Source organism: Sardina pilchardus, chromosome 2 (assembly GCF_963854185.1).
Source record: "Sardina pilchardus chromosome 2, fSarPil1.1, whole genome shotgun sequence".
NCBI classification, from domain to species: domain Eukaryota; kingdom Metazoa; phylum Chordata; class Actinopteri; order Clupeiformes; family Clupeidae; genus Sardina; species Sardina pilchardus.
Window position 1 is genome coordinate 33,958,959 of NC_084995.1, and position 18,514 is coordinate 33,977,472.

The following is an 18,514-nucleotide window of genomic DNA, read 5'->3' on the forward strand; positions in this document are numbered from 1 at the left end:
AAACTACTCAACTATTGAACTGTTCAACCATTCCAACTGTCAGTTATCATCCACTATGCCTCCGGTCAACTACATGAAACCTCCATGTACCTAGCAACCAACATAGCAACCATTAAAATTAAGTGTTTATGACCGTTTCCATAGCAACCAACATGATTATACTGCAGTAACTTCTTGTTTCCTGATAGTGGCCACCATGGATACCCTGGCAACAAATGTTTCAAAATAAAAGTCCTCACTAGCAAGTTAGCTAGTTAGCATGGTTAGCATTGTTAGCATAGTTAGCATTTTTAGCATAACTGCAAAAAATCATTAACTAAGTTAGCTAATCAAACTGGTTAGCATTGTTAGCAAATTTAGCATTGTTAGCATAGTTAGCATTTTTAGCATTACTGCTAGAAATCATCGGATAAGTTAGCTAATCAACCTGGTTAGCATTGTTAGTAAAGTTAGCATTGCTAGCATAATTAGCATTTTTAGCATAACTGCTAGAAATCATTAGCTAAGTTAGCTAATCAACATTTTAACATGAATATAAATCATTAGTTAAGTTAGAACTGGAATGTTTCATCTACTGTCTACCTTCACACTATCAACTCTCTGTAAACTATGCAACCACCATGTTTACCCTAGCTACATCTTAGTAACCATATCTACATTATCTATCTATTTTTGCATTTTCATGCACTGGTAATTCCTTGGAATTGCATTTCTAGTTATTCTTCTAACGCACGCAATTCAGCTTCAACCGCTTAACGTAGAAACTCCATTCAAATTTTGTTGCGTAGGTCTTACTTACGCGATGTGGGCTTTGTATTTTTCAACATTGTAACTTTTATACTTTTTAAACTATTAGTTAAAAACTATTACAATTTCCCCCATAGACTTAACATTGCTCATTATGACATCACGGCAGCAATTAGAATCTTACGCCAGGTGGCCGGCCACCTGGGCACCAACTGTCAGTTTCTCTGGCTTTAACCCTCTATGGTACGCATTATGATCTGAGGGAGCAAGATTTTTTTTGTAATGTTTTTCCTGCTTAGAAATAGTTACTTTAACAAAATTAATGAAGATTTTAAAAAATATATTTTTTATTTTGTTTTTATAAAAATGTTGCCTGTAGGCAACATTGTACCATAATGGAAAACATTAAACTATGTATGTTTTCTTATACAAAAGAATATGGCATATGTGTTTAGAACATATTTTTATATAGCCAGAGACATAGAAAGCAGAATTATGTAGTTTTTACACCATAATAACTGTACCGTAATGGAATCACAGTAGGCCATACTTTATATCATTTTGGGGTTGGAGGGTGTTTTTTACTCATTGTAATGCTTTTTTCTACTTGCAATTTCAATAAATAGTCATTTAAAATAATATTAATATTGCTAGCTTCATGTTTAAAAGTGACTAAGATTTCTGGTAATTTTCCCATTTAAAACGTGTCTCCTCTCAAGTTAGAAAGTGCAATAAGACCAACTGAAAATGAAACCTGGTGTTTTTCTAGACTGATTTGACCTGGAACTACACTCTCATCTGGCGTAATAATCAAGGCAACTTGCAAGCGTACCATAGGCGCAGTGATATCTTACGCAGCATCTGAAAATAGTCCCCATAGACAACAAGCAGTAGTAGTGCCAGTAGCTGCAAGTTGCCTTGATTATTACGCCAGATGAGAGTGTAGTTCCATATCAAATCAGTCTAGAAAAACACCAGGTTTCATTTTCAGTTGGTCTTATTGCACTTTCTAACTTGAGAGGAGACACGTTTTAAATGGGAAAATTACCAGAAATCTTAGTCACTTTTAAACATGAAGCTAGCAGGCGAGAAGCTAATGGTCTAATCCGATTCAATGATCTATGCTAGGCTGAAGCTAAAAGTTGTATCGCCAGACTCACAGAATGGCTGGATGAACGGGAACAAGGTAAATATCGATTGTTTTGCTCGAGGGGAGGTGGAAAATGAGCGTATTTCCAAAAATGGCGGAATATCCCTTTAAGCGGAACTTAGGGGTGGAGTTTTAGGTACGTGTGTTTGCGTGTGTTTGTTTGAGCAGGTCGTCGGAGTCGGAGAGTGACGGAGTGGGACAGAGAGGTCTGTTAGATAATGCTCTGTTAAAAGCGTGAGTTGTGGCCATAGACAGTAAAAGATATGGACAGAGCTATCACGTAGACGGCAGCAGAGACCGAGGAAGCAAATTTCAACGGTTTTTTTAGGTCTTCTTATTCCGTCATAGGTCTCCTGCGCAGGCTCAGATGTCGTACATGTGACGTAGGCACCGAGTCTGACCTATGGCGACGCTTTACTCTCGCTGGACGCATGCGCCTTTAACACTTTAGCATTGACTTTCGAAAAACGTTAATTACTCCGCCGATAAGACAGTTACAAGATTATTATGTCAATTTCACAATGTAGTATGTACCCCGACAATAGAAAATGTTCATATAAAGGCTTAAAACGCTTCAGCTGTAACGTTATTTGATGTCAAAGTGGCGCTTACGCCCCATAGGATTCAATGGAATGGCCAGCTAGCCACGGTCTTCTCGTTAGCATGGCGGCCGCCATACTGTCTACACCATAGACTGTATATATACAGTCTATGGTCTACACTCTCAGAACGTTCGCTGCCCCCTTGGTTGTGGCTAAGACAGCAACTCGGATGTGATATGGCTACTTGGTTGATAAATAAAGCACGGGAAGTTTCATTCAAGTATGACAACGTGTCTGGAGTATTACAATATTCATCCTGGCTGTAGCCTAACTTTAGATGAAGCAGACTATGAGTTTCACAATAGGCTATTAACGGTGGTAAACATTTAAGCATACAGTCTCTCAGAAGACTACATATCCTGTTAACTGTTTCCTCTGTCCACAACTGTTTCAAAGTAAAAGTCCTCACTGCAATTATACACTATTAAATCATTTAACCATTGAAACTACTCAACTATTGAACTGTTCAACCATTCCAACTGTCAGTTATCATCCACTATGCCTCCAGTCAACTACATGAAACCTCAATGTACCTAGCAACCAACATGGCAACCATTAAAATTAAGTGTTTATGACCGTTTCCATAGCAACCAACATGATTATACTGCAGTAACTTCTTGTTTCTTGATAGTGGCCACCATGGATACCCTAGCAACAAATGTTTCAAAATAAAAGTCCTCACTAGCAAGTTAGCTAGTTAGCATGGTTAGCATAGTTAGCATAGTTAGCATTTTTAGCATAACTGCAAAAAATCATCAACTAAGTTAGCTAATCAACCTGGTTAGCATTATTAGCTAATTTAGCATTGTTAGCATAGTTAGCATTTTTAGCATTACTGCTAGAAATCATCGGTTAAGTTAGCTAATCAACCTGGTTAGCATTGTTAGAAAAGTTATCATTGCTAGCATAATTAGCATTTTTAGCGTAACTGCTAGAAATCATTACCTAAGTTAGCTAATCAACATTTTAACATGAATAGAAATCATTAGTTAAGTTAGAGCTGGAATGTTTCATCTTTAAACTGTCTACCTTCACACTATCAACTCTCTGTAAACTATGCAACCACCAAGTTTATCCTAGCTACACCTTAGCAACCATATCTACATTATCTATCTATTTTTGCATTTTCATGCACTGGTAATTCCTTGGAATTGCATTTCTAGTTATTTTTATTTTTCCTCTAACATTTTTGTGCGTTCAATTCAGCTTCAACCGTTTAACGTAGAAACTTCATTCAAACTGTGCTGCGTAGGTCTTACTTAGGTGACTTCAGCTTTGTATTTTTCAACTTTGAAAACTTTATCGTTGAATTTATATTAATTTTTTAAGACATTTTTTCTCCCATAGACTTAACATTGGATTATGACATCATAATAGGGCAATTAGAATCTTATGCCAGGTGGCCAGCCCCACCTGCAGCAGCTCTCTCTCTCTCAGGCTTTAAGCATACAATCTCTCTGAAGACTACACATATCCTGTTAAACTGTTTCCTCTGTCCACAACTGTTTCAAAATAAAAGTCCTCACTGCAATAATACACTATTAAATCATTTAACCATTGAAACTACTCAACTATTTAACTGTTCAACCATTCCAACTGTCAGTTATCATCAACTATGCCTCCAGTCAACTACATGAAACCTCCATGTACCTAGCAACCAACATAGCAACCATTAAAATTAAGCGTTTATGACCGTTTCCATAGCAACCAACATGATTTTACTACAGTAACTTCTTTATTCCTGATAGTGGCCACCATAGATACCCTATCAACAAATGTTTCAAAATAAAAGTCCTCACTAGCAAGTTAGCTAGTTAGCATGGTTAGCATTGTTAGCATAGTTAGCATTTTTAGCATAACTGCTAGAAATGGTTAGCTAAGTTAGCTAATCAACCTGGTTAGCATTGTTAGCATAGTTAGCATTGTTAACATAGTTAGCATTTTTAGCATAACTGTTAGAAATTATTAGCTAAGTTAGCTAATCGACCTGGTTAACATTGTTAGCATAGTTAGCATTTTTAGCATAACTGTTAGAAATGATTAGCTAAGTTAGCTAATCAGCCTGGTTAGCATTGTTAGCATAGTTAGCATTGTTAGCATTTTTAGCATAACTGCTAGAAATCATTAGTTCAGTTAGAACTGTAATGATTAAGCTTTAAACTGTCTACCTTCACACTATCAGCTTTCTTTAAACTATGCAACCACCATGTTTACCCTAGCTACACCTTAGTAACTATATCTTCATTATCTACTCTATCTATACATTTTTGCATTTTCATGCACTCGTAATTTCCCTGGAATTACATTCTCTAGTTATTACAGTGCATGAAAATGCACTGTACTGTTCTTCCTAGGCTTCTTATTATTAAACTTCTTCTTCTAACGCTCGCAATTCAGCTTCAACCGTTTAACGTAGAAACTTCATTCAAACTTTGTTGCGTAGGTCTTGCTTATGCCATATGTGCTTTGTATTTTTCAACTTTGTAACTTTTATACTTTTTAAACTATTAGTTAAAAACTATCACCATTTCCCCCATAGACTTAACATTGCTCATTATGACATCACGGCAGCAATTAGAATGTTACCCCAGCTGGTCAGCCACCTGGGCACCAACTGTCAGTTTCTCTCAGGCTCCTCTCTGAAGACTACATATTCTGTTCCCCTGTATCCTCTGTGCACAACAGTATCAAAATAAGTCCTCCTAATTCCATCCAACTTTATATCCATTCATCTTCTTCAAACCATTCACTCATCCACCCATTCTAAACAGTCTGCCTATCAACAACATCAATTAGACGCTCTACATTGAACTTTTAAACAATCTACTCTGTCTCAGGCTGGCTCTCTTAAGACTAGCCAGTTAAATTGATTACACCTGTATCTGTATCCACTACTCTCAGTAGAGAGCTGTGTCTCTCCATTCTACAAGAATATAAGGCACATTCCATCCAACATTCTATCCATTCATCTTCTTCAGACCATTCACTCATCCACCCATTAAACTGTCTATCAACATCTATTAAACAATCTGTCTATCAACATCCATTAAACTCTCTGTCTATCAACATTAATTAGACTATCTACATTCAACTTTTAAATTATTTACTCTGTCTCAGGCTTTAAGAGTAGGCTACACTCTGTCTCTCTTAAGACTAGCCAGTTAAATTGATTACACCTGTATCAACTACTCTCAGAGAGCTGTATCAGTGTCTCTCTTAACAAGAATATAAGGCACATTCCATCCAACCTTCTATCCATTCATCTTCTTCAGACCATTCACTCATCCACCCATTAAACTGTCAATCAATATCTATTAAACAATCTGCCTATCAACATCCATTAAACATTCTGTCTATCAACATTAATTAGACTATCTACATACAACTTTTAAAGTATTTACTGTGGGTCCCTCTCAAGCAGCGTTTATATGTCCTCCCTCGCTCCTCGATCCTCAATGATCTACATAAAGAAAGATAGAAGAAGGGCTAGACTATCCCATTGTTGCCGCTCCATCATTCTTTATGTAGATCAGTGAGGAGCGAGAGAGGACGCATAAACGCTATATGAGGGGCACCTTCTGTCTCAGGCTTTAAGCATACAATCTCATTAAGACTACAGATCCTGTTTCACTACTTCCTCTGTCCACAACTGTTTCAAAATAAAGGTCCTCACTGCAATAATACCACTGAAACTACTCAACTATTGAACTGTTCAACCATTCCAACTGTCAGTTATCATCCACTATGCCTCCAGTCAACTACATGAAACCTCCATGTACCTAGCAACCAACATAGCAACCATTAAAATTAAGTGTTTATGACCGTTTCCATAGCAACCAACATGATTATACTGCAGTAACTTATTGTTTCCTGATAGTGGCCACCATGGATACCCTAGCAACAAATGTTTCAAAATAAAAGTCCTCACTAGCAAGTTAGCTAGTTAGCATGGTTAGCATAGTTAGCATTGTTAGCATAGTTAGCATTTTTAGCATAACTGCAAAAAATCATCAACTAAGTTAGCTAATCAACCTGGTTAGCATTGTTAGCAAATTTAGCATTGTTAGCATAGTTAGCATTTTTAACATTACTGCTAGAAATCATCGGTTAAGTTAGCTAATCAACCTGGTTAGCATTGTTAGTAAAGTTAGCATTGCTAGCATAATAAGCATTTTTAGCATAACTGCTAGAAATCATTAGCTAAGTTAGCTAATCAACATTTTAACATGAATAGAAAGCATTAGTTAAGTTAGAACTGGAATGTTTCATCTTTAAACTGTCTACCTTCACACTATCAACTCTCTGTAAACTATGCAACCACCATGTTTACCCTAGCTACACCTTAGTAACCATATCTACATTATCTATCTATTTTTGCATTTTCATGCACTGGTAATTCCTTGGAATTGCATTTCTAGTTATTATTACAGTGCATGAAAATGCACTGTACTGTTCTTCCTAGGCTTCTTATTCCTCTTCTTCTTCTAACGCTCGCAATTCAGCTTCAACCGTTTAACGTAGAAACTTCATTCAAACGTTGTTGCGTAGGTCTTGCTTATGCCATGTGTGCTTTGTATTTTTCAACTTTGTAACTTTTATACTTTTTAAACTATGAATTAAAAAACGATTTCCCCATAGATTTAACATTGAGCTATTTCCCCATAGACTTAACATTGCTCATTATGACATCACGGCAGCAATTAGAATCTTACGCCAGGTGGCTGGCCACCTGGGCACCAACTGTCAGTTTCTCTGGCTTTAAGCATACAGTCTCTCAGAAGACTACATATCCTGTTAACTGTTTCCTCTGTCCACAACTGTTTCAAAATAAAAGTCCTCACTGCAATAATACACTATTAAATCATTTAACCATTGAAACTACTCAATTATTGAACTGTTCAACCATTCCAACTGTCAGTTATTATCCACTATGCCTCCAGTCAACTACATGAAACCTCCATGTACCTAGCAACCAACATAGCAACCATTAAAATTAAGTGTTTATGACCGTTTCCATAGCAACCAACATGATTATACTGCAGTAACTTCTTGTTTCCTGATAGTGGCCACCATGGATACCCTAGCAACAAATGTTTCAAAATAAAAGTCCTCACTAGCAAGTTAGCTAGTTAACATGGTTAGCATTGTTAGCATAGTTAGCATTTTTAGCATAACTGCAAAAAATCATCAACTAAGTTAGCTAATCAACCTGGTTAGCATTGTTAGCATAGTTAGCATTTTTAGCATTACTGCTAGAAATCATCGGTTAAGTTAGCTAATCAACCTGGTTAGCATTGTTAGTAAAGTTAGCATTGCTAGCATAATTAGCATTTTTAGCTTAACTGCTAGAAATCATTAGCTAAATTAGCTAATCAACATTTTAACACGAATAGAAATTATTAGTTAAGTTAGAACTGGAATGTTTCATCTTTAAACTGTCTACCTTCACACTATCAACTCTCTGTAAACTATGCAACCACCATGTTTACCCTAGCTACACCTTAGTAACCATATCTACATTATCTATCTATTTTTGCATTTTCATGCACTGGTAATTCCTTGGAATTGCATTTCTAGTTCCACTTCTTCTTCTAACGCTCGCAATTCAGCTTGAACCGTTTAACGTAGAAACTTGATTAAAACTTTGCTACGTAGGTCTTACTAAGGAGACCTGTGCAATATATTTTTCAACTTTGTAACTTTTATACTTTTTAAACTGTAAATTAAAAACTATTAAACATTTCCCCATAGACTTAACATTGCTCATTATGACATCACGGCAGCAATTAGAATGTTACGCCAGGTGGCCAGTCCAGGTGCAGCAGCTCTCTCTCTCTCTCTCAGGCTTTAAACTGGATCTCTTGAGACTACATTTTCTGTTCCCCTGTATCAACGGTATCAACATAAGTCTTCCTAATTCCATCCAACTTTCTATCCATTCATCTTCTTCAAACCATTCACTCATCCACCCATTCTAAACAGTCTGCCTATCAACATCAATTAGACGATCTACATTCAACTTTGAAACAATCTACTCTGTCTCAGGCCTGGCTCTCTTAAGACTAGCCAGTTAAATTGATTACACCTGTATCTGTATCCACTACTCTCTCAGTAGAGAGCTGTGTCTCTCCATTCTACAAGAATATAAGGGACATTCCATCCAACTTTCTATCCATTCATCTTCTTCAGACCATTCACTCATCCACCCATTAAACTGTTTATCAACATCCATTAAACTCTCTGTCTATCAACATTAATTAGACGATCTACATTCAACTTTTAAACAATCTACTCTGTCTCAGAGCCACCTGGGCACCAACTGTCAGTTTCTCTGGCTTTAAGCATACAGTCTCTCAGAAGACTACATATCCTGTTAACTGTTTCCTCTGTCCACAACTGTTTCAAAATAAAAGTCCTCACTGCAATAATACACTATTAAATCATTTAACCATTGAAACTACTCAACTATTGAACTGTTCAACCATTCCAACTGTCAGTTATCATCCACTATGCCTCCAGTCAACTACATGAAACCTCCATGTACCTAGCAACCAACATAGCAACCATTAAAATTAAGTGTTTATGACCGTTTCCATAGCAACCAACATGATTATACTGCAGTAACTTCTTGTTTCTTGATAGTGGCCACCATGGATACCCTAGCAACAAATGTTTCAAAATAAAAGTCCTCACTAGCAAGTTAGCTAGTTAGCATGGTTAGCATAGTTAGCATTTTTAGCATAACTGCTAGAAATCATCGGTTAAGTTAGCTAATCAACCTGGTTAGCATTGTTAGTAAAGTTATCATTGCTAGCATAATTAGCATTTTTAGCGTAACTGCTAGAAATCATTACCTAAGTTAGCTAATCAACATTTTAACATGAATAGAAATCATTAGTTAAGTTAGAGCTGGAATGTTTCATCTTTAAACTGTCTACCTTCACACTCAACTCTCTGTAAACTATGCAACCACCATGTTTACCCTAGCTACACCTTAGCAACCATATCTACATTATCTATCTATTTTTGCATTTTCATGCACTGGTAATTCCTTGGAATTGCATTTCTAGTTATTATTACAGTGCATGAAAATGCACTGTACTGTTATCCCTAGGCTTCTTCTTCTTCTTCTACTACTTCTTATTATTCTTCTTCTAACGCACGCAATTCAGCTTGAAACGTTTAACGTAGAAACTTCATTCAAACTGTGTTACGAAGGTCTTGCTTAGGACATCAGCGCAATGTATTTTTTAACTTTGAAACTTTTATACTTTTTAAACTATAAATTAAAAACTATTACAAATTCCCCCATAGACTTAACATTGGCCTCTATGACATCACAATCGGGTCGTTAACCAATTAGAATCTAATGCCAGGTGGCCAGCCCCACCTGCAGCAGCCCTCTCTCTCTCTCAGGCTTTAAGCATACAATCTCTCTGTGAAGACTACATATCCTGTTAACTGTTTCCTCTGTCCACAACTGTTTCAAAATAAAAGTCCTCACTGCAATAATACACTATTAAATCATTTAACCATTGAAACTACTCAACTATTGAACTGTTCAACCATTCCAACTGTCAGTTATCATCCACTATGCCTCCAGTCAACTACATGAAACCTCCATGTACCTAGCAACCAACATAGCAACCATTAAAATGAAGTGTTTATGACCGTTTCCATAGCAACCAACATGATTATACTGCAGTAACTTCTTGTTTCCTGATAGTGGCCACCATGAATACCCTAGCAACAAATGTTTCAAAATAAAAGTCCTCACTAGCAAGTTAGCTAGTTAGCATGGTTAGCATTGTTAGCATAGTTAGCATTTTTAGCATAACTGCAAAAAATCATCAACTAAGTTAGCTAATCAACCTGGTTAGCATTGTTAGCAAATTTAGCATTGCTAGCATAATTAGCATTTTTAACGTAACTGCTAGAAATCATTAGCTAAGTTAGCTAATCAACATTTTAACATGAATAGAAATCATTAGTTAAGTTAGAACTGGAATGTTTCATCTTTAAACTGTCTACCTTCACACTATCAACTCTCTAAACTATGCAACCACCATGTTTACCCTAGCTATACCTTAGTAACCATATCTACATTATCTATCTATTTTTGCATTTTCATGCACTGGTAATTCCTTGGAATTGCATTTCTAGTTCTTCTTCTAACGCACGCAATTCAGCTTCAACCGTTTAACGTAGAAACTTCATTCAAACGTTGTTGCGTAGGTCTTGCTTATGCCATGCCTGCTTTGTATTTTTCAACTTTGTAACTTTTATACTTTTTAAACTATTAGTTAATAACTATTACAATTCCCCCCATAGACTTAACATTGCTCATTATGACATCACGGCAGCAATTAGAATCTTAGGCCAGGTGGCCGGCCACCTGGGCACCAACTGTCAGTTTCTCTGGCTTTAAGCATACAGTCTCTCAGAAGACTACATATCCTGTTAACTGTTTCCTCTGTCCACAACTGTTTCAAAATAAAAGTCCTCACTGCAATAATACACTATTAAATCATTTAACCATTGAAACTACTCAACTATTTAACTGTTCAACCATTCCAACTGTCAGTTATCATCAACTATGCCTCCAGTCAACTACATGAGACCTCCATGCACCTAGCAACCAACATAGCAACCATCAAAATTAAGCTTTTATGACCGTTTCCATAGCAACCAACCTGATTTTACTACAGTAACTTCTTTATTCCTGATAGTGGCAGCCATGGATACCCCATCAACAAATGTTTCAAAATAAAAGTCCTCAGTACCAAGTTAGCTAGTTAGCATGGTTAGCATAGTTAACATTATTAGCATAGTTAGCATTTTTAGCATAACTGCTAAAAATGATTAGCTAAGTTAGCTAATCAACCTGGTTAGCATTGTTAGCATAGTTAACATTATTAGCATTGTTAGCATTTTTAGCATAACTGCTAAAAATGATTAGCTAAGTTAGCTAATCAACGTGGTTAGCATAGTTAGCATTGTTAACATAGTTAGCATTTTTAGCATTACTGCTAGAAATCATTAGCCAAGTAAACCAGTCAACCTGGTTATCATTGTTAGCATAGTTAACATTTTAGAATACCTGTTAGAAATCATTAGTTAAGTTAGAACAGGAATGTTTAAGCTTTAAAATGTCTACCTAAACACTATCAACTCTGTTTAAACTATGCAACCACCATGTTTACCCTAGCTACACCTTAGTAGCCATATCTACATTATCTATCTATAATTTTTTTGCATTTTCATGCACTGGTAATTCCTTGGAATTGCATTTCTAGTTTGTATTACTGTCATGACGAGAAATGAAAAACAAAGGAACAAAGTTGATTCATGTGTGTTACATTTTCATTTTGTCTCGGTGTAACTGAATTTGGAGATGTAGGTTAGCTGAGGCAATCGAACAGACAAATCGTTCAAAATGAGTCAGTCTTTTGGTATGGAGTTTCAGTGTGCAGCTGTCACTGTGGGCTGCAGAGCACAGTAGTACACAGCAGAGTCAGACACATGCAGATCCTGGATGGTCAGAGGAACAGTTTTTGTAAGGGTGTTTAGGGTAGCATTCAATCTGTCCTTGAACTCAGCACTATTGATCTCTTCTCCATATTGATATCTTTGCAGCATATATGTTGGGATGTTATTTGTCTGCTTCTTATACCAAAACAGGTAGATTTGGAATCCTGTTGTGTCATACTGACAGTTGATTGTCACCATTCTGCCCTCTGAGCTGCTTACACGTTCTTGTGGCTGATGTACAGAGTCAGCCTTGCCTCTGCCAACTGCAAAATAAATCCAATATCATTGATAAATAAAAAAAAAGATATGACACATGTATAAAGTCTTAATAGATATCAAATACATTTTAAGAAGCATGTTATAGAAACTAATATTGTTTATGAGAAGTCTTACCACAGACAACTGCCAGTAGGATGAATAATACCCTTGCCATGGTTTGTGTATTTTTGTGAGAGAAAGCACAACCTGACTGATGTCCTCAATCTCTCTGTCAGCCAGTGTGCACCTGCAGCCGGGTTATGAAAGATATAGAGACAGAAATCTATTCACAAATAAGCATAGAGATGTCTCCCTCATATGGTGGAAAGTAGTATTGCATTGAGGTGCCAGGCCAGTGTTTCCATGTTGTGGGACAACAATAATCGGTAAATTAACAAATGTAAGTCATGGAGAATAAACAAGGGCAAAATTATTCACAATGCTCTCTCTAGTTATACAGCTTATACATACAATACAATGTGATGCAACTTCAATATTTTCTTTAATTAATGTTGAAGTTTAACATTCGCCTCATCCATGGAAGCGAAAGGGAACGTTAATTGTACAAAATGGTGATGCCTGTTGTTAGCTGAAAGTAATTTTAAACATTTCTTTGTTTATTTGTCAATGTTTTATTTTCAAGCAAGCAAACAATGAAACAAAAAACATTATGCAGTACAAGTTGAATGAGAGTGCAGTTTTTCTTCTACATGTGTCAGTTTTTGTATGACAGTGAGTCTGTTTTGTTCACTGTGGGCTGCATGGCGCAGTAGTACACTGCAGAGTCTGAGAGCTTGGCAGAGTTGATGTTCAGGAAGATTTTATTTCTCTCTTTGTTCAGAATCCCGGACAAGTGAGGGTCTGTTGTTGAGTTCTGAGCCTTATCAGAATAAACCGCCATGAGTAACTGTGGCTCTGATCTTGGGTACTTGCGATACCAGAACAGAGAGTTAGACGAAGAGTAGTTGCAGGAGAGGGTTATGGTTAAATCCTCCACTGTGTAGACCTCTGCACCGTTTGAAGTGATTGTATTTCCAAAGGTGCAACCTGAAAAAAATGGGTGAAAAGTAAGAACACCAGGTAAATTGAAAATTATGCCTATGACTAGAGTTATTTGAAATTACATTTGAATATGTTAAAGATGCATTATTCTTATATTAAAAGTGTGAAAGAATAAACTAACTTTACCTATAAAGGCTGTTAGCAGTATTCCAGTTACGAGGAACATTCTGGATTGAGAGACAGAGTGCTACAGCTTGAACTACAGTAGATGAACGCTCTCAGTACCACAACTCAGAGAACATATACTCCTCCCTCTCACCTGTTACAGTAGTTTGACACTACAATCAGTATACTCTAAATAATGAAAGCACTGTAATGTTAAAACTTCATTATCACTAATTATTTATTTACCGTTACAGTGTTCCAAATTGTAGTATTATTAGTTGTAGTAGGTAAGTTGGTAAGGGTTGTGTTTCTGCCACTCACCCCAGAAAAAACTCATACGAAGCTGTTAAGTTAAGGTAAATTAAGCTAAACAAACTGTATAGTTCCCCTTTAAATGAAGGGTATCTTAACCATAATAACATTGTTACAAAAGTTGTATAGGTTTTGCATAACAATAGAACATATAAGATTATGTTTTACTGACAGTGTAATGCTATAGTGCTTTTAATCAGAATCAGAATCATTGTATTTGATGACAACATTCAAGTGCTTCTCCTTCTGGTACTAATGTGCAATGTTGACTTGTACAGATCCTGGAGATTTTGTATGAGTCTAATATGTGCAGCTGTCACTGTGGGCCTCAGAGCACAGTAGTACACGGCAGAGTCAGACACTTGCAGATTCTGGATGGTCAGAGGAAACGTTTTTGCTGTTGTGTGAAGTGTGACGTTAAATCTTCCTTTAAAGTTTTCATCAGTGTTATCATCAAAATTTGTTTTCCGCAGCATGTACTTGGGGAATCCATTTGGTTTCTGCTGGTACCAGAAGAGATACTCTTGACCTGCTGCTGCAGTGGTCTCATACTGACAACTGAGTGTCACTGTGTTGCCCTCCAAACCCATCTCATCTTTAGGTTGAGTAACAGTGTCCCCTTTTGCAGAGCACACTGTGAAGACAGATACGTATTTTGATAAAGGTAGATTTATATGTACAGTATATGCGTATTACACCATCTATAAGAAGCTACAGAATCTTACCACAGAAGCAGGCAGCTAAAACGAGAGATGTGTTGATCCAGTTGGCCATGGCCTGACTGTACTGAACTGAATTCCAATCAGCAGTGCAGCTCAGTGTGGAGTCTCCATATGTCTGCCCACACTTCTGTGCTGTATTGTGTCATGAGAACCTCTCTGGGTTTGCTGTAGAATGATGCCCCCTTTCATGTGCAATAGGAACTGCATACACAGTGTACAGTATTATATAGTTGTACTGTAAGACAAGATGGTAATTGTGTAATTAAATGAATAAACTTTGTGAAAATGTGTTTGTTGCCAACAAATGTGTTGTTGTCTAACCATTATGAATGACAGAAATGGAAAGAACACATGATGACAACAGCATAGGCCTACCTTCTCTTCTCATACAGTATTTCAGGTTGCAAGAGTCCAATATATTTGTTGTGTATTATTGAACTTAACAGTCTGGTTGAAATAGTCATATTTACATTTACACACACAGATCTCTGGGAAAAGTCATGAGACCTCTGCACATTTGAATATGAGCAGTATATGTATACTCTGTGTGTGTGTGTGTGTGTGTGTGTGTGTGTGTGTGTGTGTGTGTGTATAGGCCTACAGTACATATATGTATGTGTATATATATACAGTATATATATATATATATATATATATATATATATATATATATATATATATGTATATATAAATGGAATTTTTAAGGAAAATGCAGAGATTACTGTAATCCATTCCCTCTTCTTTAATACAGGGCAGGTTTTTGTACAGCAGTCTGTGGTTCAGTGTCACTGTGGGCTGCAGGGCACAGTAGTACAGTGCGGAGTCAGAGACTTGAACAGAGGAGATCTGCAGAATCACTTCAGTTTTCTTCTCATTTAATTTTATCAGCAGGCGAGGATCTATTTTTGACGTTTCAGGTGTTCCAATGCTGTGTAACATGAGCACGAGGAACTGTGGAGCTGATCCGGGATACTGGCGATACCACTGTAGAGTATATGCTGAGGAGTAGCTGCAGGACAAGGTTACATTAGATCCTTCTTCAGCATTACTTTGATTTTGGTTTGGTGTAATAGTATTTCCCAAAGTGAGACCTGGAAAAGAGATACGTATATTTGATGATGGTGTTTCAACACACCCATTTAAAAATTACATTGTTTTCATGACTGAATGTGAACTCACCTGCAGTGAACAGTAGGATTCTGTACAGCAACATTTTGGAGGCTGCTTTGAGAAAGTAAATCCAACACTGAATGTTTCACACCGGAGTCTTCTGTGTGCACCAAGCTCCACCTCTATCTTCAGAATTCTAAAGGGGTTCAGCTTTCCTGTCAAGCCATGTGATAACTGAAACCAATCACACTGCCACTGAATGATCTCCACTGGTAGTATAGGGCCAATGGAATTCATCTTAAATATAAAATAATACTGAACAATATGATTGTGAAACATTCAACATTCAGATCGACATTGAGTCTGAAAAATATTTCATGAAAAGAAGTATGCACCTTCATTAAGGAGAACTTGAGAAAACATTAACCAATGTTCAGATTGGACTGGCTTGTTGGATTGTTCTTAGTGGACAACAGAGAATAGAGAATACAAATGCAGGAGAATTAACCAGAAATAATGGGCTACAGTCAAGCCTCTAATGGAGTACAGTTGATGAATCGGATGTAGCATTGTCAATATGAGGGTCAGTGTTACTGATCAAGCCCTTCTCCTCAATACATATTGTAATGCCTCATTTAGATGTGGTCTCTATCAGGAAACCCAAGGCTGAGGGAGGAGGGTGCACTCATTCACCTTGGGATCAAAACTGCAGGTTCCTTTGAAGGAATGCTTCACCATTTTTTCATATTAAACTACATTATTCCCCTAATTAAGACGAGTTGATACATATACCTCTCACGTTTCAATGGCTGCACTCACTGGCTCTGATGCCCGGCGCAACTTTGATAGAACTTAGCTAGCCCAATGCATTCATTAGGATCCAAACAGAGATGAAGTTAGAAGCGACCAAACACCTCCATGTTTTCCCTATTAAAACAGTCACACGAGTAGTCACACGACCAAGTATGGTGACACAAAATAAAACGTGGTGCATTTCTAAGCAGGTAAAAGGGATAGCTATATTGTGTGGCGCAGTAACCTCACTCTTGCAGTTTCAGTTTCACTTCAGAGTGAGGATATTACTGCGCAGAGTCAACGTGCTCACAATATTCCGCCACACAATAGAATTATCCCTTTTACCTGATTTTCTTAAAAAAAAAAAAAAAAAAAATATGTTCACAGTGTGAAGTGCAAGGGGGACAATCTTACTCAACCCAAACATAATATGGGTCTCGAAGGCAAAAGTGTGACACTCAACTGCAAGTATGTTAATTTATGTCTTCACAGTGTGTTCTGTGGCAAGGCAGCTAAAATAAGAGATGTCTTGATCCAGTTGGTCATGGCTTGACTGTACTGAACTGAAATCCAATCAGCAGTGCAGCTCATTGCGAAGTCTTTCTCTGTCTGCCCACACTTCTGTACTGTATTGTGTCATGAGAATCTCTGGGTTTGCTGTAGAATGATGCCCCCCTTCATTTGATATGGGAACTGCATACACTTTGTACAGTAGTACTACAATATGGTAGTTGTGGAATTGAATAAGTTATTCCCAACAATGTTGTTTTCTTACTATTATGAATGATGGAAATGGAAGGACAGAATACATAACAGAATATGTACAGAACCTTCTCTTCAGTATTTCAGGTTGCAAATGTCCAATATATACTGTTGTTGTGCATTATTAAATATTAACAGTATGGTTAAAATAGTCATATTTACATTTACGTCTCTCTCTCCACACACTTACGTCTCATATTTTTTTCCAGAGCTGTATGTATATATGTACTGTATATATATATATACTGTATATATATATATATATATATATATATATATATATACCATATATATACTGTATATATATATAATCTGGAATATTCAAGAGAAAATTCAGAGTGGTTCATACACTCCCTCTTCTTTAATACAGGGCAGGTTTTTGTACAGCAGTCTGTGGTTTTGTGTCACTGTGGGCGCCATGGCACAGTAGTACAGCGCAGAGTCAGAGATTTGAACAGAGGAGATCTGCAGAGAGACTTCAGTTTTCTTCTCATTTAATTTCATCAGCAGGCGAGGATCTTTTTCTGACTCTTTTTCTAGATCGTTAGTGTTGTGTAGCATGAGCACAAGGACCTGTGGAGCTGATCTGGGATACTGGCGATACCACTGCAGAGTATATGCTGAGGAGTAGCTGCAGGACAAGGTTACATTAGATCCTTCCTCAGCATAACTTTGATTTTGGTTTGGTGTAATAGTATTTCCCAAAGTGAGACCTGAAAAAGAGATACGTATATATTTGATGATGGTGTTTCAACACACCCATTTAAAAATTGCATTGTTTTCATGACTGAATGTGAACTCACCTGCACTGAACAGTAGGATTCTGTACAGCAACATTTTGGAGGCTGCTTTGAGAAAGTAAATCCAACACTGAATGTTTCACACCGGAGTCTTCTGTGTGCACTAAGCTCCACCTCTATCTTCAGAAAGGGGTCAGCCTTCCTGTCAAGCCATGTGATAACCGAAACCAATCACACTGCCACTGAATGATCTCCACTGGCAGTATAGGGCCAATGAAATTCATCTTAAATATAAAATAATACATGACAATATGATTGTGAAACATTCAACATTCAGATTGATCTTTTCTGAAAAAGATTTCATGAAAAGAAAGTATGGCACTTCATTAAGGAGGACTTGAGAAAGCATTAATTAACCAATGTTCAGATTGGACTGGCTTGTTGGATTGTTCTTAGTGGACAACAGAGAATAGAGAATACAAATGCAGGAGAATTAACCAGAAATAATGGGCTACAGTCAAGCCTCTAATGGAGTACAGTTGATGAATCGGATGTAGCATTGTCAATATGAGGGTCAGTGTTACTGATCAAGCCCTTTTCCTCAATACATATTGTAAT